The sequence below is a fragment of the Mastigoproctus giganteus genome, chromosome 4, assembly GCF_048544385.1.
Source record: "Mastigoproctus giganteus isolate SK-2022 chromosome 4, ASM4854438v1, whole genome shotgun sequence".
Taxonomy (NCBI): domain Eukaryota; kingdom Metazoa; phylum Arthropoda; class Arachnida; order Uropygi; family Thelyphonidae; genus Mastigoproctus; species Mastigoproctus giganteus.
In genome coordinates, this window is record NC_143578.1 from 79,706,708 (window position 1) to 79,731,904 (window position 25,197).

A 25,197-nucleotide genomic window follows, 5' to 3' on the forward strand; every position below is an offset into this window, starting at 1 on the left:
ATCACTGTTCTTTCACACTGGCTGGAAAAAGCCTGCGTACAAATTCCCTCATGAGGAATTTTTATGGACTTAGTTAGTTGGTCTCAGGAAGGGTTGCATGATTTTTCCTCCCAGAGACTTATGATTTTCTTCCATCAAAAACATCAGACTGATTAAAGGATATGTGCTGTTACAGACACAATATGCTGGAACCTCAAAGCTTTAATTGCTTTGGCACTAATGCACACTTAACATAACAAGAATGAGAAGCCTCAGTTATCTACTTTCAAAACACAAAGCATTCAAAACACTGGGATTCATCAAACGGAACACATACAAGTTCAAAAACTACAGATATGCGGTTATCCTTTATAAAGCTATTGTTCTGCCAATCCTTGAATTCAGTTCACCCATCTGGAATCCTCACACAAAGACTTTAACTAACAAAATTGAAGCAGTCCAAAAAAATTTTGTCCGTTACCTTACGTACCGCAATCCTCTATTCTATCACTCAGTGTATTATGAATCGCTGTGTGATTACTTTCATCTGAGGCCTCTGTGCACTAGAAGAGTTACTGCTCACATCGCCCTTCTAGCCAAAGTAATCACTGGAATTTATGAAGCATCTGATATCCTGAGTAAAATAAACTTCAATGCTCCCTGTAGACAAGTCAGGAACCTTACACCGTTTCGCCTTGACTCTGCCAACACGGACTTTATGAAGTTCAGTCCACTGAAAAGAATCAGCAAATGACTCTCTCATTGACTTCTTTGACAACCCCCAATCACTGATGAACTCCATCCACAAGTTTTCCTCTTCTCTTAAACTGCAAAGTGACTAGCTCACATCTAATTATTGTAGATTATTATTTGTTATATTATATTTCTATTTTCCAACGGATTAATTATTACTTGTTTTACCGGTAACTTAACTTAATATAATCCTCTTTTGTACATATGCTTTTATTGTTTGAATCTATATATGTTTATCGTCCTGTTGGATTTCATATTATTGTTATTATGTTTATTGATCTGATCTCAGATACACTGTTAATGGTTACCTGTTGTGTATCTTGCTATTAATAAAATAAAAAAAAATAATAAATAAAATCTGTACAAATTATGACTAAATAAAGAAGAATATGCCCTTAATAGATTTTTTAATTAAAGTGTAATGCACTGTATGGAACCGAGTAAGGACAAATTTTATTTTTGTAGGCAGTAGTATCTATGTCAGAATTTGCATTAAAAGAAATCAGTAAATATCAAAAATCTTCAAAAAAATTAACCAATAATTATAACTAAATATGTGAATAAAGCTGATTGTTAATCTAAGAATATTTAATTATTTTTCAACAAGGAATTGAACTTAAATGTAAATTTGAATGCATTTTAATTTCTATTTAATCTGTTAAACAGATATTAATCGCATATTATATTTGTCAGTATCCCTTTTAATTCCCATCATTTTTTTTTTATTAAGTGATTGAACTCATTCATTCATTCACTTAATAAAAGTGCGAGTACACTGCCACTTCTTAAACAAGTAAGTAGATTCAACTTGATAAAATTAATAGCGAAGTTTAATTGACGGTACTCACTTCAAATAACCTGCTTAGGTGTATGGTGTTTAAGGCAAAAGCTGTGAAAATTCAATTAAATTGCATAAAAATGAAATTGTTAAAATATAAATAGATTAGAGACTATTAAAACTGTAATTAAAACTTTTTTGCCCAAAGGAGGAAGACGTGATAACGGCACCATTTCAGCCTTGAAACGGTGCCATCTGGGTGGTGGTGGTGCCCAATGAGAATAAGTAACAATAGTCTTTTTTTATTAGTGAAGCATTACTTATTCGAGGCAGTGCAATGCATGGTAACTCGTTGTGAAGGGTGAGCACAATATTGAGATACAGTTGAAATGATGCCCTTTTACACTACTATTGTAGTTTTCATTTAAGAGTTGCCTATGGTGTTTTTACACCGATATTATATAGATAAATATAACTCAAAAATATTATGCCTAGCTGCATTTAGTCTTACTTAAACTTCTCTTAACATTAACAGTATTCTAGAGTTCATTTCAGTTTTACTTCGTGCCAGACACTTTCAGTTTTAAGATCATATATATAGTTAGTTAGTTAGTTATTTGGTTTTTAGGAGCATTAGCAACTAAGGCCATATTGCTCCGGGAATATGCGGTGGTCATTCGCTGACCTTTCCGCATCCTCCGTATTTGGTGGTGACGGGCTCGAACCCCGGTCTAATCAAGAAGCGTGTGCTACGCACTGCTGCTCCTTCCCACCTGGCTACGGAGGCGCCCAGATCATATATATGAACAAACATTTGGACTCCCTACGGGATTAGGTATCTCAGCCCCCCTGTTGGAAATTTACCTAGCTACTATTGAACATCAAGTATTCCAACCTTTTCCTTCAGGTATCAAGCTTTAAATGCGTTACGCTGACAATGTGTTATTAATAGGAGACAAGTCCACTATTGATAGTCTTTTTATTAATTTTAATGCAATGTATGAAAGGCTTAAATACACCCTTGAAGTAGAATCTGACAACAATATTAATTTTCTCATTCTTACAATATATAAGATAGGCAGTAAATTAGGAACTAAAATTTATAGAAAAGAAACACACACAGGGAAGTATTTACACTTTCAATCACATCACCCACTCAACACAAAAAAGTCCATTCTTTACAACCAGATTTTTAATATTATTAAATACACCTCTTTACAAGATTATTAAATACACCTCTTTACAAGTTGCAGAATTGTGGTATCTCACAAAAAAGTTCATAGCTAGGAAATAGCCTTTACAATTGATTCGACACACAATCTTCAACGTGGGAAATGGGATCAATAATCCACGCAATCACAGTACTAACAAAAACAACAAAACCAAGGACAAACAAAACATCCACGTGTTTTGTTTGTCCTCCCCTCTCACAGTCAACTCGCCAGACAACTTCGTCAAGTGTTCACCAACACAGACAGAACATTAACATTTTCATCATATAATAAACTGGGGGTCTACTTGATTAAATGTCAATCTGATTGTAACACATGCTATATTGGTTGGTACTGTGATTGCATGGATTACTGATCCCATTTCCCACATTGGAGATTGTGTGTCGAATCAATTGTAAAGGCTATTTCCTAGCCATGAACTTTTCTGTGAGGTACCACAATTCTGCAACTTGTAAAGAGGTATATTTAATAATCTGGTAAAGAGGTGTATTTAATAGTGTTAAAAATCTGGTTGTAAAGAATGGACTTTTTTGTGCTGAGTGGGTGATGTGATTGAAAGCGTAAATACTTCCCTGTGTGTGTTTCTTTTCTATAAATATGACACAACTAAAACTTCTAACACACGTGCATATTATCACCACAACAGCTTTAAGACTAATCAAGCCAGCACGGAACTGATGCAGCATGTATATTCCCATAATCACAACCCTCTAATCGATTTGGCTATTACAATTATAAAATTAAAATCAAGTTATAAACTTTTCCAACGAGAAGCACTTGTTATAGAATGGTGTTGCTGTAACACCACATTAGACGTTTTGCATGAGAAACTTCCAACCAAACTTTCCCCCATTTGGAACCTTGCACATGTCAAGTTCCCACATGTCCTAAAATGCATCATGGGAAATTAGGATTCTTTAAGTATACAACCCCTTTTTCCTTCATTATTGCCAACCAAAGACATTATCGCGAAAGTCATCCATTATGAATATTGGCTTTATTTACTAGTTTTCACGGTTTTTAACAAATTTTATATAGAACAACCAGGGGATGGAGCAGTGTGTGTTTTCCTCCTTTGGGCAAAAATTTTTAATTGAAGTTTTAATAGTCTCTATTTATTTATATTTTAACAATTTTATTTTTATGCATAATTGAATTTCCACAACTTTTGCCTTAAACACCATACAACTAAATGGGTTATTTGAGGTGAGTACCGTCAGTTAAGCCTTGCTATTAATTTTATCAAATTGAATTTCAAAATAACAGAATTTCTATCAATTAACTAATTAACAAGTAAGTAAATAACATATGTCTGATAGAAATTATTTAGTGAAATAATTAGAAAATAAATGATACAGAAATTAGAAAGAAAATTGGAATGAATGAATAATGAGGAAGATGAAAAGTTGGTTCTGTGGGTTTGAAGTTGGACAGTAAATGGATGTTAGCTGGTGGTGGCACGTGTTCGGACTGTTTTGAAAGAGAGAGTGGGAATTATAACAGCCAATCAGGAAGAACAGTGCCCATGGAAGTATCTGTAGAAGAGGCATGCAGCAGAAACAGTACGTCTATGAGAAAGCGAGTGGAGAGACTCTGTTAGAGATGAATCATGAATCATTAATTAACCTAACTGCCCTCTTCTGAATGGAATCTAGAAGCCTGAGAGAGGTTTTGGGGACACCACCCCAGATGTGGGAACAATATTCCATAGCAGGGCGGATTTGTGATTTATACAGAGTGAGCAGCTGTTTGGAAGAAAAGTAACGCCGAGAGCGAAAGAGAAAACAAGTTTTTTAGATGCAGAGGAAGCAATATTTGTAATGTGCTTGTGCCAAGAGAGATTAGAAGTCAGGGTAATCCCCAAAAGAGATATATCATTTTGCTTAGAAATCGGAGTGTCACTAAAGATAAGCATAGGAGCAGAAGAATCCTTTTTGCGAGATATAAGACAGGACTGAGTTTTAGAAGGGTTGAAATCAACTAAGTTGTCTTTGCCCCACTGGAGAATTACCTGAAGATCGGCATTTAAAGAATTGGTAGCAAAATTTCGAGAAGTTAAAGCTGATTGAGCAGGACAAAGGTTTCTTAAAATGGAAAGTGGAATGCAGCGTACTATCATCGGCAGAACTATCGATAGGATTTCCAGTCAATGGAAGAAGGTCATTAATATACAAGAAGAAAAGAGTGGGGGAAAGAACTGACCCTTCAGGGACACCGGCATTAGTGGAGAAGTTAGAAGACACAGAGCCATCTACCATCACCCTCAGTGAGCGATCAGAGAGAAACTGGATAACCAGTTACTAAAAACAGTTGGAAAACCATAAGATGGAAGCTTGTTTAGAAGACCTTTATGCCAAAACACGATCAAAAGCCTTTGAGATGTCAAGAGCAACTACTTGTGTTTCACCGAACCTTTCATTGAATTAGTCCATAAATGGGTACCATAAGCCAGAATATCACAAGTGGATCAACACTGACGGGAATCCATACTGGTGATCGTTGATCAGATGGAAGGTTTCTAGGTAGTTTAAGAGTTATCTTGAAACAGGCCTATGGGGCTGGGAATTTCCATACTTAATAATTAATGATAGACACCAGCCAGGAATTAAACTAAAAATTTACTATACAATGAAATAATATACAATGAAATATGATGCAAATAAAATAAAACACTGATTAAATTATAGTTAAATATAGTTAAAACAATAAAATTAATTAAAATAAACTAGGTTAAAAGCGATAAAACATACAATCTGGAGCTTTCGGAGAACTGCCGTCTCCTTCTCAGCATACTACCAGTGCTACAACACATCCTTAAGTAGCCGGTCCATGGCACTCATGCACTGATCATCAGACACTGATCTACATCTCCATGCGCGTATCGGAAAATGGAAGTGGCTCGGGAGCGTGTCAAACAGAAACGGTCATCCCTTCTGAGGACAACTGCCTCAACAGGGGGTGTAAACGGATCCCCCTGTCCCTATTAATAGTATTGTGACTGGATGAACCGATTCGCAAGCTCTCGAGCCACTTGCGTTCCCAAAATCCATGGGCGCGGTCGGTAATGACCGCGTCTTCAGGGGAGATCCGATGCTGCTTTTCCCAGAAATGCTCTGCCACAGCAGACCTCGCATAGTTAGCAGTCTTGATAGCGGTCGTGTGTTCCCCCAGACGGTCCTTTAAACGTCGGCCCGTTTCTCCCCACATAACACTCCTCACAATCCGGGCACTTAATCTCGTAGACCACATTGCTAGTATGGTCCTGGGCTACGGGATCTTTAACTTGGGATATCACTGTGTGCAACCTCCGACCCGGAAGTTGCACACAGCGAGTCTGGCACTCCCGCAATGCCCATACAATACGTTCTGGAAAGGCCCGGATAGTAAGGAATGTATGCAGTAGCCACAGGGGCAGGCCACTCCTATGATTGGACTCAACCCTATGAATATATTTGTCCAAGACCCTCTGGGGGTATCCACATTTCCTGAGGTCTGCCGTGACTTTGCAAATTTCTATTTCCTTTTCTTCAGGGGTACTACAGTGGGTCCCCACCCTATTCAACAATGCCCTGGCTACACTGTTCTTATGATGACAAGCCTGTGCTTGAGCTATAATGAACAAATTGGCCACGGCACATAGGCTTTCTATAGATCGTGTTTTTAATCTAGATCCATCTCTGCTCACCAAGACATCCAGAAAACGGGAGGGGACCCAGCTTCTTCACCTCCGAGGTAAATTGTATAAATGTGGAAAAGCTGTTGAGCATATTGAGCACCTCATCTTCCTTTCCCTTTTTAAAATAGTGAAGGTATCGTCCACATATCTCCTCCACTCGCGCATGGGGAAATTCACTGATGAAACACCCTAGTTTCCAGTTCCTCCATTGCCAAATTGGCCACAATGGCACTGATGGGGGAACCCATGGCCGTGCCATGGACCTGCTTATACATAACTTTTTGAAACACCATGGTAGTGCTTGCGAGGCAAAATTCCACACCTTTACAAATATCATCAATGCTTAGTAAAGATCTAGCACTAAAGCAATCATCTCGTTCCAAGGCCGATCTTACACAATGCACCCCATGTTCAATGGGGATACATGTGAACCAGGATACCACATCAAACGAAATCATGAGTTCGTCTTCACCTATAGATTGGCTTCTTATAAAGTTCACAAATTCCTTGCTGTTTCTGATTACTAAACTGGAGCGTCCCACTATAGGAGAGATGACTCCAGCTAAAAATCCAGCTAAAGCATAAGTGGGACTACCCACAAATGATACTATAGGTCTCAACGGAATGCCCACCTTGTGCGTCTTTGGGAGGCCATAAAACCGAGGTAATCGACAACCTGAGAATGCCTTTCAATGATGACCATCTGGGGAGAGTTACTAAGATCTATCAAAGAAAAGTTCTAAGTATTTGGATTTCTAAATTACATAATGATCTGAGAGGTATTAGAAGTCGTATTGGACTGAAGTTGGAATACATCAGTACCAATTTAACCCCAGTGCATGGTGCGTTGGTCTTGAGAGTAGTGGCAGATAAAGCAACTAGGGTTGCTGAGGTTTACAAGCGCAGGCAAATCAACAAATTTAATAGATTGTTAGAGGAATCCGTGGTGGTGCGTAACAGGGATACTGGCAACTTTATTCTTAATCTTAGTGGCAAACAATTTACTAGAGAACAGGAGGAAGTATTGAGCCTGGGTCCAAAGTTTGCTTTGGTTCCTGCCAGACCTCCCATTGCAGAGATAGCTATGGGAGTGGAAAAAGCCATCAACAAGTTACCTGTTACCCAAGCTGATGAGATACGGGTTAGGGTTGCGGCTATTTTGAGTCAGACCAGGACAGCACATTCTAATCTCAGTCATAAACATGAAAGAGCATTAAGACAACTCAGAAAAGATGAGGATATCATAATGTTACCTGCCGACAAAGGCAGATCCACAGTGGTACTGAATAAGGAAGATTATTGTGCAAAAGCTCTGGATCTTTTACAGGACAGCAACATATATAAAGTTACCCATCGAAATCCGTTAGCTGGTTTGGAGAGACAAGTCAACAACATTATACAGGGATGGCATAAGGCTGGTAAAATAACCAAAGAAGTTTATTGGTCTCTTCATGCCTCAGGTTGTCGATTACCTCGGTTTTATGGCCTCCCAAAGACGCACAAGGTGGGCATTCCGTTGAGACCTATAGTATCATTTGTGGGTAGTCCCACTTATGCTTTAGCTGGATTTTTAGCTGGAGTCATCTCTCCTATAGTGGGACGCTCCAGTTTAGTAATCAGAAACAGCAAGGAATTTGTGAACTTTATAAGAAGCCAATCTATAGGTGAAGACGAACTCATGATTTCGTTTGATGTGGTATCCTTGTTCACATGTATCCCCATTGAACATGGGGTGCATTGTGTAAGATCGGCCTTGGAACGAGATGATTGCTTTAGTGCTAGATCTTTACTAAGCATTGATGATATTTGTAAAGGTGTGGAATTTTGCCTCGCAAGCACTACCATGGTGTTTCAAAAAGTTATGTATAAGCAGGTCCATGGCACGGCCATGGGTTCCCCCATCAGTGCCATTGTGGCCAATTTGGCAATGGAGGAACTGGAAACTAGGGTGTTTCATCAGTTGAATTTCCCCATGCGCGAGTGGAGGAGATATGTGGACGATACCTTCACTATTTTAAAAAAGGGAAAGGAAGATGAGGTGCTCAATATGCTCAACAGCTTTTCCACATTTATACAATTTACCTCGGAGGTGGAAGAAGCTGGGTCCCTCCCGTTTCTGGATGTCTTGGTGAGCAGAGATGGATCTAGATTAAAAACAACGATCTATAGAAAGCCTATGTGCCATGGCCAATTTGTTCATTATAGCTCAGCACAGGCTTGTCATCATAAGAACAGTGTAGCCAGGGCATTGTTGAATAGGGTGGGGACCCACTGTAGTACCCCTGAAGAAAAGGAAATAGAAATTTGCAAAGTCACGGCAGACCTCAGGAAATGTGGATACCCCCAGAGGGTCTTGGACAAATATATTCATAGGGTTGAGTCCAATCGTAGGGAGTGGCCTGCCCCTGTGGCTACTGCATACATTCCTTACTATCCGGGCCTTTCAGAACGTATTGTACGGGCATTGCGGGAGTGCCAGACTCGCTGTGTGCAACTTCCGGGTCGGAGGTTGCACACAGTGATATCCCAAGTTAAAGATCCCGTAGCCCAGGACCATACTAGCAATGTGGTCTACGAGATTAAGTGCCCGGATTGTGAGGAGTGTTATGTGGGGGAAACGGGCCGACGTTTAAAGGACCGTCTGGGGGAACACACGACCGCTATCAAGACTGCTAACTATGCGAGGTCTGCTGTGGCAGAGCATTTCTGGGAAAAGCAGCATCGGATCTCCCCTGAAGACGCGGTCATTACCGACCGCGCCCATGGATTTTGGGAACGCAAGTGGCTCGAGAGCTTGCGAATCGGTTCATCCAGTCACAATACTATTAATAGGGACAGGGGGATCCGTTTACACCCCCTGTTTGAGGCAGTTGTCCTCAGAAGGGATGACCGTTTCTGTTTGACACGCTCCCGAGCCACTTCCATTTCCGATACGCGCATGGAGAATGTAGATCATGTGTCTGATGATCACGTGCATGAGTGCCATGGACCGGCTACTTAAGGATGTGTTGTAGCACTGGTAGTATGCTGAAGAAGGAGACGGCAGTTCTCCGAAAGCTCCAGATTGTATGTTTTATCGCTTTTAACCTAGTTTATTTTAATTAATTTTATTGTTTTTAACTATATTTTAACTATAATTTAATCAGTGTTTTATTTTATTTGCATCATATTTCATTGTATATTATTTCATTGTATAGTAAATTTTTAGTTTAATTCCTGGCTGGTGTCTATCATTAATTATTATAGTATAGTTTAAGAGTTGGCAGTTAATTGATTTCTCCATTACTTTAGAAAGAGTAGAAGTAATTGCAATGGGACGATAATTTGAGGGGAGGGATTTGTCACCCTTTTTAGGAACTGGCTGAATATCAGCAAATTTCCAAGCAGAAGGAAAAACACCTTTGGAATAAGAAAGTGAAAAAAGGCGGCAAAGAATTGGAGTAAGTTCAGGAGCACAGGTTTTGCGAACAAGTGGAGAAATACCATCAGGACCCGGAGCTTTCTTAGCATCGAGATTCTTCAAAATCCTTCTGATATCCTTTTGACGGAAGACCATAGGAGGCATTGAATGGAGCATGTTGGGAATGGTGAGAGGCGTTTTACCAAGATCATCAATACATGAGCTGGAAGAAAAATGGGATGCTAGCAGGTCAGCTTTATCCTTGGATGAAGTGACAATAGAACCATCTGGTTTGGACAGAGGTGGAAGCAGAGATGGGCAAAAGTTGCGGCCAATAGCTTTGGCAAGAGACCAGAATGCTTGGCTACCATTAGGGCAAGAAGCAAGTTTTCTACTCTTAGCCTGTTCAAACTCTAGTCTGGACTGATTAATAACTGGTTTACAATTGTTGCGAGCTTTGGTGTAGGCAGAAAATGAAACTGAAGAATTAGAAACAAGCCAATTACGATATGCAACATTCTTCTCTTGAACAGCCTTAGCACATTTATTGGAAAACCAAGGTTTAGATAAAAGACGAGATTTTAAAGTGGAGTGTGGGATAAAGGATTCCATTCCTGCAAGAATAATTTCACTGACACGATCTGAGCAAACGTTGACATCAGAAGTTTTGAAACAGTAATCCGACCAAGGAAAAGAAGAAAAGAAATCTCGCAGGTCATCCCATTTTGCATTCTTGTAATGCTAAACAACACGAGGTTCAGAGAAGCCATGAAATAAAGGTTCCATTGGAGAAGAGACAATCACCAAGTTGTGATCTGAAGTGCCTAAAGGACCTCTCACTTCGACCGTGCACTTAGAAGGGTTGTTTGTGAGAAAAAGATCAAGCGTATTAGCTGTATGATTAGGATTGTTCTGTATTCTTCTAGGTAAATGAACAATCTGTGCTAGATCATTAGTAATTGCAAAAGCCTCAGCATCTCGACCTGCTGGGTCGGTGTGACTAGAAAACGGAAGCCAGCTGGAGTTGTGAACATTAAAATCACCAAGGAAAATTACCTCACTGTTAGGAAAATTGGACTGGAGAAAGTCAAGTTGCAAAGAGAGGAAGTCAAAGAGCTCCAAGTGATTAATTGAGTTGGGAGAACGGTAGAGACAACATGAATTTGACACAATGAGGTAGAGAGATTTTAAGCCAGAGGAGATTCCAAATTGCCAAGTCTCTGACAGGGAATATCAGAACGGACATATGCACAAGTACCACCTTTGAGGCAAAAGGAACCATACAGCAAATAATTTGGACATCTGAGATGAGCAGTAGTTGAATCAACCGATAACTGAGATTCTGTCAGAAAAAGTACATGGGGTTTGGTAGACTGCAAGTGGAAATGGACATCGTTGAGATTAGAATTGAGACCACGTATATTTGTGAAATCAATTAGGAAGTGCTTATATATCTTTTATTAAACGTTCACAATTTATAATAATAATAATAATAAAAAAGAAGTTAGTTAATGTACACAGTCCATTGCATTTCAAGCTCGTTCGATTTATTTAAGAAATTAACTGATTTTTATTTTTTATATTTTTCTATGAAAAATAGAAGAGAAAAGTAAAATATAGATAAATTACTAAGATTATAACTTTATAGAACACTTAATAAAACTCTCTATACTTTTACATATCAGAACTCAGCTATTCAGTTTAATTTCAACTGTATAATATTTATTATTCTCCCTGATATACTTTTAAGTCTCTTTTCTCTAAGTATGTCAGCATTAGCTTTAGAGGCATGTGATGCAAGAAAGTAAGTTTATCAGCATCAGCCAAAAAAAAACCCCTTCCCATTTCACCCATCCATTCACTCCAAAAGTTTATCTAGTTGATAGCTTAATTTATTTAAGCTATCAACTTCCACAACAACCAATGGAAGTTTCTTCCAGCAGTCAACTACCTGCCGGCTAAAGGCAAGTTTCTGCAAATCTATTCTACAACTGTCTTTCCTCAATTTGAATTTATGTCCTCAGGTTCATAATCTGAGCAAGAGGAAGAATCCCATTAGCATTGAGCCTGCTCAAACCATTCATGGCTTTATACACCTCAATTAGATCGCCTCGCAGGTGCCTAGTCTCCAGACACTGCAATTTGCAGAACTTAAGCCTTTCTTTGTAAGAGCAACCCTTTGTTCCATTCACCAATCTCATTTGTCCTTCTCTGTACTCGTTCCAACAGCTCTACATCCTTCCTAAAATGAGGCCTCCAGACCTGTATGCAGTACTCAAGGTGTGGCATAACCATTGCCTTATGCACAGGGATAATCACCTCCTTATCCCTGCTAGCAAAATTAAATTCCTCTGTATTTGGAATTTAATTTCTAGCATTGACAAGACCCCATGATCTGCTCTGGTAGCCTCTCTGCACGGATCGGAAAACTTAAAAAATAACTTTATAAACCTCACACGTGAAAGTACTGTAGAAAGACTGTTATCTGAAAGTTGGTTATCAGGAACGTCAGTTATCCAGAATATTTTGAAAGGCTGACTTTTATTCTTTTTTTTTTTATTAATGGTAGTATTTGAGACAAATGTTTATTATGTTACGAGAGTATTTCTCTCTGTTTTTTTACTTTGTATATCTGGTGAAATGTTGGATGAAGAAACCATGAGTGATAGAGTTTAGTCATTCGCTTTTGTCAACCCAATTTTCCATGGCATATTTTGTTCTCTTCACTTAATATTATGTTTAGTTTAGATCCAGATTTGGTAAAAATAATATCAGCCCGAAACTGTGCAGTATATTATTTTTCTCAGTTTTTTACAGTAAAATGTCAACAAAAAGAAACAGCACTAAAATGGGAAGAAAAACAGGAAGAATGCGACATAATCAAACTGATATTGTTAAGTAACGCGAGATTTAGTAGGAAAAAAAAAAAAAGTCAGAACACACGAAACAAAAAGTAATCGAACTTTATTTTAAAAAATTACTTAAAATTTTTTCTACGTAAAATTAACAGTAAAATACCTATCCGAATATACATACATAATGTAAATGTGCAAATTTTTATGTATAAGTTATTATTATTATTTTTTAAATTAAATAATTTTTTTTTTTTTCATGATATTTAAAGTCTTTTTCTTTTACCTTAATACATTAAAACAGAATTTATTTAATCTTACCTTACAAAATTTTGTCTGTCCGGAAGAGGACTAAAATTAATTATTCCGGATAACTGACTCTGTACTGTATAAATGCAAAATTGGAATTTGTTAGTTAAGAAATACACATAATCTAAGAAAGTGCATCTAGTTTACATGGGTGGACAGTGCAATGTTGAGTGAGTTTGGTGTGACATAAGCACTGGGAAAGCAAAATTGAGAGTAGGAGTATGTTATAGGCCTAATTACTCTGATGAGTACAATGAACAACAGTACAGAGAAATAGTGGGCCATTAAATCAGATTGTCTTTTAATGGGGGATTTTAACTTCCCAGATATTGACTTTTGGATTGGTTGTTTTAAGACTTTTGTGGAGTTATTAGATGATTGTTTACTACAGCATCATGTTCGAGAGGCAACCAGAGGTAGTAATACCTTGATCTAATTATCAGTAGTGATTATTCATGCATTAAGAATCCGCAGATAAAAGAACCACTAGGTGGCAGTGATCACAGTGTACTGATTTGGGATTTACATAAAGATGTAACTACCATCAGGGGTAAAGGGAAGGGTTTTTGCTTTTGTAAAGGTGACTGTGGCGGTCTCAGACAATTTTTAAAATGCTATTCAGTAGGACCAACAGCAAATTGTAAATGGGAAGCAATTAAGGAATTAATCTTGGAAGCTAGGCTTTTCATACCAAACAAGACATATTGTTCAAGGTTCAGCCCTATTTGGATGTCGGATGAACTAATGAGACTCATGGCAGAGAAGAAAAATGCATGGGATGCATATAAATTATCAGGTTACACAGAGGCCTATACAGTAGTAGATATAAGCTAGTCTGTAATCAAGTTAGAAAGCAGGTAAGGTAAGCAAAGGCAGATTACGAGAAATCTTTGGCAAAGGATACAAAGGAAAACAGCAACCACTTTACTTATGTAAATTCTAGAAGGAAGGGGATGAATCAGATTGATCCACTTGACAATGATAGTTTAACTGTTGAAGATTGTGCTCAGGTAGCTGACAAACTGAATAAGTGTTTTTCATCTGCATTCACACATGAGGAATTCTGTAGGGAAGTGGAAGTCAGAAGCTAACAGGAAGCTAAATGATTTTGTAATAACTGAGAGCAAAGTGGAGGAAAAATTGTTGAAGTTAAACATAAAAAAGGCACCTGGGATGGATGGGATCTACAAGTTATATTAAAGAGGAAGCAAAGGAAGTAAGCAAAAAACCCTTACCATGATTATGAGAGCATCCTTGGACTCTGGGGAGGTCTATATGGACTGGAAATTTGCAAATTTATCCCAAGTTCAAAAGGGTGACATGATTAATTACAGACCTATTATTATAACTTCTATTCTGGAGAAAATAATGGAGTCACTGGTTAAAGAAGCACTGCAGGATCATCTAGAGAAAAACTGCAGTTTTAGTTCAGACAGAGCAGGGTTTGTTAAGGGGAAAACTTGTCTGACCAATTAGATTGGATACTACAATGTGCTCACAAAGTAACTGGATGCAAAAAATAATTTTGATATCACATACTTGGATTTTAGGAAAGCTATTGACACTGTTGCACATGGAAAACTACAGTACAAATTAGAGCAATATGGCATTAAGGGCAAGTTGTTGTTAGGGATAAAGAGTGACTTGAGTGGGAGAAGACAGAGTGGTAATCAATGGACATGCTCTTTTTGTGGACTAATGTTGTTAGTGGAGTTCCCTAGGGTTCGGTATTGGGCCCATTGTTGTTATCTGTATTTATCAACGTTATTGATGACAGTATATTAGGCTTAACGTTCAAATATGCAGACAATATGAAGGTTGGCAGGGTTGTTAATGACAGTAAATACAGTATGCTACTGCAACAGGATCTAGAGAAGTTGAGCAGATGGGCTGAGAGGTGGCAACTGAAGTTTAACATTGACAAATGCAACTAGGAAGTTGCATTTGTCAATGTTCCTTCCTTCCTTTTTTTACAATCAATCCTTATAATTGATGAAATATTGGCCTGAACAGAAATGTGCGGTACTACACTCAGAGTAGTGGAGAATAAAAACGACCTGGAGTAATCATGCAGTCAGATATGACGTTTTCTGAGCAGTGTATGCAGCCTACAACAGTATCTCATGGATTCTTGTCAATGATATACAGGAATTTTGCTAGTAGGGTTAAGTAGGTGATTATGTCCTTGTATAATGCAATGGTCAGGTCACAATTTGTGTACTACATACAGGTCTCGAGGCCTCATTTTAGGAAGGATGAAGAGCTGCTGGAATGAGTACAGAAAAGGGCAATGAGATTGGTGAGTGGAATGCAGTTTTGCTCTTACCAAGAAAGCCTTAAGTTCTGCAGACTGCAACATTAGCATCAGAAGAGGCATACGATGCAAGAAAGCAAGTTTACGCAGCATCAGCCAAAAAAAAAAAAAACTGCTCCGATTTCACCCCTCCATTTATTCCAAATACCTGTCCAGCTCAGCCTTAAATTTATTTAGGCTATCAACTTCCACAACAAAAGATGGAAGTCTGTTCCACCAATCAACTACCTGCTGGCTAAAGGCAAACTTTCGCACATCTATCCTACAACTGTCTTTCCTCAATTTGAATTTATGCCCTCTCAGGTGATTATTCTGAGCAAGAGGAAGAATCCCATCAGCATTGAGCATGCTCAAACCATTCAAGATTTTATACACCTTAATTAGATCACCTCGCCGGTGCCTAGTCTCCGGACACTGTAATTTGCAAAACTTAAGCCTTTCTTCTTAAGAGCAACCCTTTATTCCATTCACAAATCGTGTTGCCCTTCTCTGTACTCGTTTGAATAGCTCTACATCGTTCTTAAAATGAGGCCTCCAGCCCTGTATACACTACTCAGGGTGTGGCCTCAACATTGCCTTATACAAGGGGATAATCACCTCCTATGCCTGCAAGAAAAATTCCTGTATATCATTGACAAGACACCATGAGCTTCTCTTGAAGATTGCACTGCTCAGGAAACTTCATATCTGCCTGCACAATTACCCCCAGGTCCTTTTCACTCTCTACCACTGTCAGTATAGTACCATATGGTTGATACGTTACTCTGGGTTTACTGCTTCCTATATGCAGTACTTTACATTTGTCAGTGTTAAACTTTAGTTACCACCTCTCAGCTCACCTGCTCAACTTTTCTAGATCGTGTTTCAGCAGCGTACTTTCATTAGTGTCATTAACAACCCTGCCGGCCTTCCTATCATCTGCAAACTTGGATATTAAGCCTGATATACCATCATCAATATCATTAATAAATACAGAAAACAACAATGGACCCAACACTGAACCTTGGGGGACTCAACTAATAACATTAGTCCACGAAGAGCAGTGTCCATTGATTACCACTCTCTGTGTTCTTCCACTCAACCATCCCTTTATCCATAGCAGCAATTTTCCTCCAATGCCACACTGCTCCAATTTGTGCAACAGTATCAAAAGCCTTTCTAAGATCGAAAGATATGATATAAAAATTATTCTTTGCATCCAATTCCTTTGTGATCACATCACAGTATCCAATCAAATTGGTCAGACAAGACTTCTTCTTAACAAACCCCATGCTGTGTCAGAGCTGTAACTGAAGTCTTGTCTAGAAGATCCTGCAATGCTTCTTTAACTAGTGCCTCCATTAATTTTTCTGGAACAGAAGTTAAACTAACAGGTCTGTAATTACCTATGTCTCCCTTTGATCCCCCTTTGTGGATTGGGGTCACATTTGCACATCTCCAGTTCATGGGTACCTCCCCTGAGTTCAAAGAAGTTCTCATAATTATGGTTAAGGGTTTGCTTACTTCCTTTGCTACCTCAGCCTCCTTTAATATAATTGGATAGATTCCATCCACCCCACGTGCCTTTCTTATCTTCAACAATTTCTCCTCCACTTTACTCTCAGTTTTACAAGATTATCTAGCTTACTGCCATTCATTTAATTTGTTACCTGAGTGGGATCATCAACAATTGAACCATTGATATCAAGTGGACCAATCTGATTCATCCCCTTCCTTCTAGAGTTTACACAAGGAAAGAACTCTTTGCTGTTTTTCTTTGCATCCTTTGTCAAAGATTTCTCGTAATCTGCCTTTGTCTAACTTCCTTTGTGACTTGGTTACAGACCAGCTTATATCTATCATAGCATTAGCATTAGTAGAGGCATATGATGCAAGAAAGCAAGCTTATGCAGCATCAGCCAAAAAAAAAAAAAAAAAAAACTACTTCCATTTCACCCCTCCGTTCATTCGAAATACCTGTCCAGCGGAGCCTTAAATTTATTTAGGCTATCAACTTCCACAACAGGGGATGGAAGTCTGTTCCATCAACCAACTACCCGCTGGCTAAAGGCAAATTTCCACACATCTATCCTACATCTGTCTTTCCTCAATCTGAATTTATGCCCTCTCAGGTGATTATTCTGAACAAGAGGAAGAATCCCATCGGCATTGAGCATGCTCAAACCATTCAAGGCTTTATACACCTCAGTCAGATCACCTTGCCAGTGCCTAGTCTCCAGACACTGAATTTGCAAAATTTAAGCTTTTCTTCGTAAGAACAATCCTTTGTTTCATTCACTAATCTTGTTGCCCTTCTCTGTACTCGTTCCAGCAGCTCTACATCCTTCTTGAAATGAGGCCTCCAGAATGTATACTTAAGACTGTATACCAGACTTAAGTACTGTATACAGTACGGTGTTGCCTGACGATTACCTTATACAAGGGAATGATCACCTCCTTATCCATGCTAGAAAAATTCCTGTATATCATTGACAAGACACCATGAGCTACTCTTGGAGCCCATCTGCACTGCTCAGAGAACTTCATATCTGCCTGCACAATTACTCCCAGGTCCTTTTCATTCTCTACCACTGTCAGTGTAGTACCACAGAATTGATACGTTGCTCTGGGTTGCTGTTTCCCATATGTAGTACTTTACATTTGTGAATGTTAAACTTCATTTTACACCTCTCAGCCCATCTGCTCAACCTTTCCAGATCCTGTTGCAGCAGCATAGTGTCAGTAGTGTCCTTAACAACCCTGCTAACCTTTGTATCATCTGCAAACTTGGAAATTAAGCTTGATATACCATTATCAATATCATTTATAAATACAGAAAACAATAATGGACCCAACACTGAACCCTGAGGGGCTCCACTAATAACATTAGTCCACGAAGAGCAGTGTCCATTGATTACCACTCTCTGTGTTCTTCCACTCAACCATCCCTTTATCCAAAGCAGCAATTTGCCTCCAGTGCCACACTGCTCCAATTTGTGTAGCAGTCTTCCATGTGCAACAATTTCAAAAGCCTTTCTAAGATCCAAATATATAGTATCAAAGTTATTCCTTGCATCCAGTTCTTTTGTGACTGCATCATAGTATCCAATGAAATTGGTCAGGCAAGACTTTCCCTTAACAAAACCTTGCTGTGTCCGAGCTATAAATGACGTCTTGTCTAGATGATCCTGCAGTGCTTCTTTATTGAATGCCTCCATTAAGTTTCCTGGAACCGAAGTTAAACTCACAGGTCTATAATCACTTATGTCAGCCTTTGATCCTCTTTGTGAATTGGGGTCACATTTGCACATCTCCAGAGTCTATGGGTACCTCCCCTGAGTCCAAGGAAGCTCTCATAATTATGGCTAATGGATTGCTTACTTCCTTTCCTGCCTCCTTTAATATAACTGGATAGATCCCACCCACCCCCAGGTGCCTTTCTTGTGTTTATCTTCAACAATTTCTCCTCCACTTTACTCTCAATTATTACAAGATCATCTAGATCACTGCCACTGTTTACTTCATCTATGGCATTCCCCTTCCCTTTCTGAATAACTCCTAATGTGTGAATGTAGATGCAAAATATTGATTTAGTTTGTTAGCAACCTGAGCAGGATCATCAACAGTTGAACTATCGATATTAAGTGGACCAATCTGAATCATTCACTTCCTTCTAGAGTTTATATAAGTAAAGAACTCTTTGCTGTTTTTCTTTGCATCCTTTGCCAAAGATTTCTCATAATCTACCTTCGCCTGCCTAACCTCCTTTGTAACTTGGTTACAGACCAGCTTATATCTATCATAGGCTTCTGTGTCACATGTTAATTTATATGTATCCCATGCATTTTTCTTCTCTGTCATATGTCTAATTAGTTCATCTGACATCCATTTAGGTCTCAACCTTGAACAGTATTTCTTAGTTGGTATGTAAAGCCTAGTAGCTTCCAAGATAAGTTCTTTGAATGCTTCCCATTTTGAATTTGCTGTTGGTAACATCATCAGTTGGTCCCACTGTATAGAATTTACGAAAGCAAAAACCCTTCCCTTTACCCCTGATGGTAGTTACCTCTTTGAGTAAAACCCACTTCAGCACACTGTGATCACTGCCACCTAGTGGTTCCTTTATCTGCAGAACCTTAATGCATGAAGAATCACTACTGATAATCAGATCAAGAGTATTACTCCCTGTAGTTGCCTCCCGAACATGCTGATTTAGAAAACAATCATCCAATAAATCCACAAAGCCTTGCTAGTGTGTGAGTGACCAATCCGCAAATCCCAGTCAGTATATCTGTGAATTTAAAATCCCCCATTAAAGGACTCTCTGATTTCCTGGCCCACTCTATTTCCCTGTACAGTTCCTTATTATACTCATCAGAGTCATTAATCCTATAGCACACTCCTAGTCTCAATTTTGATCTCCCAATGCTTATGTCACACCAAACTGACTTGACACTGCACTCTCCAGTGATGTCGACTGGCCTCACTTCCTTGGATTTTATTTGTTTCTTTACTAATAGCATAACCCCTCCTCCCTTCCTATCCTGTCTATCCTTTCTGTAGACGTTGTACTCCCCAAATTCCAGTTCTTCATTCCTTATATCTGTGTGACACCATGTCTCTGATATCCCAAAAATATCTGCCTTTGATGTTTTGAGCAATTCCTCAAATTCATCAAATTTATTTACCAAACTCCTAGCATTGGTGTACACGCAAGTATACATGCACCTGTTCATATTCTTAGCTACCCTAACACAACCCATGTGTTTTCTTGTACCGCAATGACTCCCAGCAGTTTCTGAAATATCCTGCATCTCGTTTTCCAGGCTGCTGCTCATTCCTATAGAAGCAGTACAAGAATCACTTTCACCTTTGCCAGTGGCCACTGTTAATCTATTAGTCCTTGTATCCCCCCCCAAGCTAGCAGTTTTCCGACCCACCTAAAACTGCCTCGATAGCATCAGCAAATATTCTTGCATCCTTTCTATTTAAGTGTATCCCATCCCTGTAGAAGCAGTCTCTCCTGTTAACAAGTACTGACCAGGCTGAAAAAAATTTTACCCGTTGAGTCTTGCACAATCTTTCCAGGGCCCAATTGATTGATAAGGCTCTCATCATATACTCCCTCCTTTCGTGTCTGGGCAGCATTGCAGACACTTTCAAATTCAACGCTATTTCACGGCTTTTTTTCAACAGTGACTTGTACTTGTTAAGTAATTCTGCCGGTCTCCTAATATTAATATCATTAGTGCCAACGTGTACAACTATATCACCTTTTGTGCCCTTAATAGGCTTCAATGTCAGCTGTTAATTTATATGTATCCCATGTATTTTTCCTCTCTGCCACATGTCTAATTATTTCATCTTATATCCATTTATGCCTAAACCTTGAACAATATTTCTTAGTTGGTATGAAAAGCCTAGTAGCTTCCAAGATTATTTCCTTGAATGTTTCCTATTTTGAATTTGCTGATTTAAAGGCATTGCTCCAATTGGGAAGTATATTGTGTTATTATTATTATTATTATTATTATTATTATTATTAGCCATATGGTACAAGGAAGCCTGAGGCTTATGCTGCACCAGCCAAAAAAAAAAAAAAAAAAATCCCCGAGTTACCCCCTGAGAGAGAGAGAGAGAAGTATAAAGGAATCACCAAGAAAGAGGAGAATGATGATATCCAGCTCAGGACCCTGGGTTTGCCAAGCCCATACTCACCAGATGTGAGCCCCCAGGGTTTTTTCTTAAAGTGTATGGCACAACCCAACGACAGTTTGCACCTTTGGCATTTCATCAGTGGCCAGGATGAGACTGATGCACTAGTTGTAAACCAGTAATAAGCAGTAAACTTGTTTGTTCAGAGCTATGTACAGAAAACGCTATGCCTGATATGTAAAGTGATTTTATAAGGCTTATATCTTGAGGCTTTTTCTGTGCCATCTTACATCTTGTCATTGTGTTGCTCAGTTCTTCACAGTGCCGACATGTCCACCGATGAGACTCCAGCCATGGTTCAAATATGGGTTTGGGTAATTACGCCTAAGGGCTTGCTTACTTCCTTTGCTGCCTCCTTTAATATAACTAGATAAATCCCATCCACCCCAGGTGGATGGTTGAAGTTAAACATAAGGCCTTCCTTTTATTTAACCTCAACAATTTCTCCTCCACTTTGCTCCCAGTTATTACAAAATCACTTGGCTTCCTATTAGAGTTTGATAAACTTCTAGCATTCCACTCCTTGAATAACTCCTCATGTGTGAATGTAGATGCAAAATACTCATTCAGTTTATCAGCTATCTGAGCGTGATCATCAATAGAAATCAAACCATCTATGTTAAGTGGACCAATCTGATTCGTCTCTTTCCTCCTAGAGTTTACATAAGTAAAGAACTCTTTGCTGTTTTTCTTTGCATCCTTTGCCAAAGATTTCTCATAATCTGCCTTTGCCTGCCGAATCTCCTTTGTGACTTGATTACAGACTACCTTATATCTGCCATAGGCTTCTGCGATGCCTGTTAACTTATATATGCATCCCATGCATTTCTCTCCTCTGCCATGAGCCTCATTAATTTATCTGACATCCATTTAGGCTGAAACCTTAAACAGTATTTCTTAATTGGTATGAAAAGCCTAGTTCCCTCCAAGATTAAGTCCCTGAAGGCTTGCTATTTAGAATTTGCTGCTTTTATCATCATCAGTTGATCCACTGTATAGAATTCAAAAACTCTGAGACCACTGTAGTCACCTTTACGAAAGCAAAAACCCTTCCCCTTACCCCTGATGGTAGTTACATCTTGAAGTAAATCCCATACCAGTACACTGTGATCACTGCCACTTAGTGGTTCATTTATCTGCAGATTCTTAACACATGAAGAATCAGTGCTGATAATCAGATCAAGAGTATTACTCTCTCTGGTTGCCTCTCGAACATGTTGCTGTAGAAACAGTCATCTAATAAATTCACAAAAGTCTTGCTAGTGTGCAAGTGACCAACTCACAAGTTCCAGTCAATATCTGGATAGTTAAAGCCCCCCATTATAAGACATTCTGATTTACTGGCCCATTATATTTTTCTCTGCACAATTGCTCATTATACTCATCATATTCATTAGTCCTGTAACACACACCTATTCTCATTTTCCCTTTCCCAGTGCTTATGTCACACCACACTGACTCAACTTTGCATTGTCCACCAATGTCAATTGGATGCACTTCCTTAGATTTTGTGTTTCTTAACTAACAGCATAACCCCTCCTCCCTTCCTGTCCTGTCTGTACACATTGTACTTCCCAAATTCCAATTCTGCACTGCTTATATCCGTGTGGTACAACATCTCTGGTATCCCAACAATATCCACTTTTGATGTCTTGATAAGCACTTCAAATTCATCAAATTTATTTACTATACTCCTAGCATTCATATACATTCAACTATACATACACCTATTCTTACTCTTAGTTACCCTAACACAACCCATGTATTTACTTGTTCCATGATGACTCCCAGCAGCCCTTGAAATCTCCAGTACCTCGCTTTCCAGGCTGTTGCTCATTCCAATAGAAGAAGTGGATGGATCACTTTCACCTCTGCCTGTGGCTACTGTTAATCTATTAATCTGCAAATCCCCCCCCAAGCTAACAGTTTTCTGGACCACCTAACTGCCTCAATAGCATCAGCAAATATTCTTGCGCCCTTTCTATTTAAGTGTATCCCATCCCTGTAGAAACAGTCTCTCTTGTTAACAAGCACAGACCATGCTGAGAAAAATTCTACCCCTTTGAGCCTTGCACAATCTCTTCAGGGCTGAACTGATTGTCAAGGCTCTCATCATATACTCCCTCCTATTATGTCTGGGCAGAATTGCAGACACTTTCAAATTTAACTTTAATCACATCTTTTTTTCAATGACCTGTACTTGTTAAGTAAGTCTGCAGATCTCCCACTCTTAATGTCTTTAGTGCCAATTTGTACAAGAATATCACCCTTTGTGCCCTTAAAAGATGATATCTGCTCTACATAATCAACTTTCATCCCTGGCAGACACACCCTTGGTCCTATTCCACCTATCCTTTTTGCACAACATATTTCCCATCTCCCTGACAATAGAGTTGCCAACAATAACTATCTCCTGTGGGACCAGCATATTCTGCCCTGAAGGTTGCCACTTGTGTTGCCTGATGATCAAGTTCAAGCTCTGGCATTGATGTGGGCAGCTGTGAGCTTGATAGGTCCCCCCAATTTATGTCCTTCGAGATCATCTACCCTGTACTTCAAGCTCTCATAAACGCCCATAACAATGCTGACCGACTCCTAATTTCTTCACACTGTTTACATCGAGCACACAAAGACATCTCCCCCTGGGCTACATCATGTCCCATCCCAGAAATCTGCAAACATTCCACAAGTTGCACATTTCTTTAAGCTCTGATCTGTTGGAGAATCATTCTCTTCGGTTCTCCCCCGAGCTTCAGCACCCCACTACTTTTTGCACATTGCTTTGCTGCTGCTCTAATCTGAGGCATGATTTCCGTTTAAATACAATTTAATTAATTGACAATGAAAATTAATAAGGTTAATAAATTTAATTGATTAATTTACTATAGTATACTTGACTATACGATATTATACTAAGCTAATGCAGTAATCCAATTCTGCTATATAGTTTTACATTATACCTTAGCTATCAAATTCGAGATATACGTTATCAAGTTATGCTATACCGTAATGATCACAATGCTAAGTTAGTTATATCCATAGCTAAAAAAACATATATGCCCAAAAAGCGATTGAAACCTTCAAAATTCTTATTTATTACAATTAAAATCTACTGTTCTTCTACGCTACTGATTACGCTATGATATTCTAGCTAAAACACCAATGCAATAGCAGTAAGAGTAGTGAGTTGTAACTTACAGTCACTAGCTAAATTAAAAAAAAAAAACGCTAATGAATGCCACTAAGCCTATTTATTCTATTTGTAAAACACAAATTAATCCATTAACTAATCAAAAAATACAACAGATATATGCCCAAAAGGCGATTAAACCCATTAAAATACTTATTACAATTTAAACCCTACTATTCTTGTGAGCTACTGGTTACGCTGCAATATTCCTGCCAAAAACACCGCTATGATAACAGTAGCAGTAGCGAGCCGTAACTTACAAAATCACTAGCTAAATTTAAAAAATAAGCTAACGAATGCCATTAAGCCTATTTAATCTATTTGTAAAACACAAATCACTATGCTACCTAATCAAAAATACGATAAAATTTCAAACTTATCGACTTTATTATTATTATTATCATAATTAGCCGTAAGAAAGCCTGAGGCTTTTGCTGCACCAGCCGAAAAAAAAAAAAAAAAAAAATCTGTTACCCCTGTGTGTGAGAGAGAGAGAGAGAGAGAGAGAGAGAGAGAGAGAGAGAGAGAGAGAGAGAGAGAGAGGGGGGGGGGGTCAGAAATAGAAGGGAATCACCAAGAAAGAGAAGAATGATGATATCTTGCTCAGGACCCTGGGTGTGCCAAGCCCATACTCACCAGATGTGAGCCCCTGGGGGTATCACTCAGATCCAAGAGCGATTGATGGGAGCCAAACTAAATGAAAAGAAAAAGACCATTGCTGTTTACAATTCCTTGGGTACTTTTTGCTTTAATTAGGCTTCACCAGGCAGACATTCAACAGAGAATGTTATGTTTCATTATCTGTTTCATAAATAAATTTATTTATTTTTTTTTTTTGTAAATATATCCAAACATAAGTTTAAAATACATTTTCTGATTTTTTTTTTGTAAATAAATAACTACAACCAGTCTCACAAGTAACAAATCAATATCAATAAGCAGATGTCTGTAAAGCCTGTCAATATTTTTCCCAGAAGTATAAATGCAGCCACAGTGTCAAATATTATGGACTTCACTCTA

General features: G+C 38.6%; 1 protein-coding gene across 2 annotated transcripts in view; it reads left to right on the forward strand.

The window, feature by feature from the left end:
- The window catches only part of LOC150086861 (urocanate hydratase-like), a 379,529-nt gene that overhangs the window by 14,587 nt on the left and 339,745 nt on the right, over positions 1-25,197 (forward strand). The gene's annotated exons all lie outside the window — the stretch shown is intronic.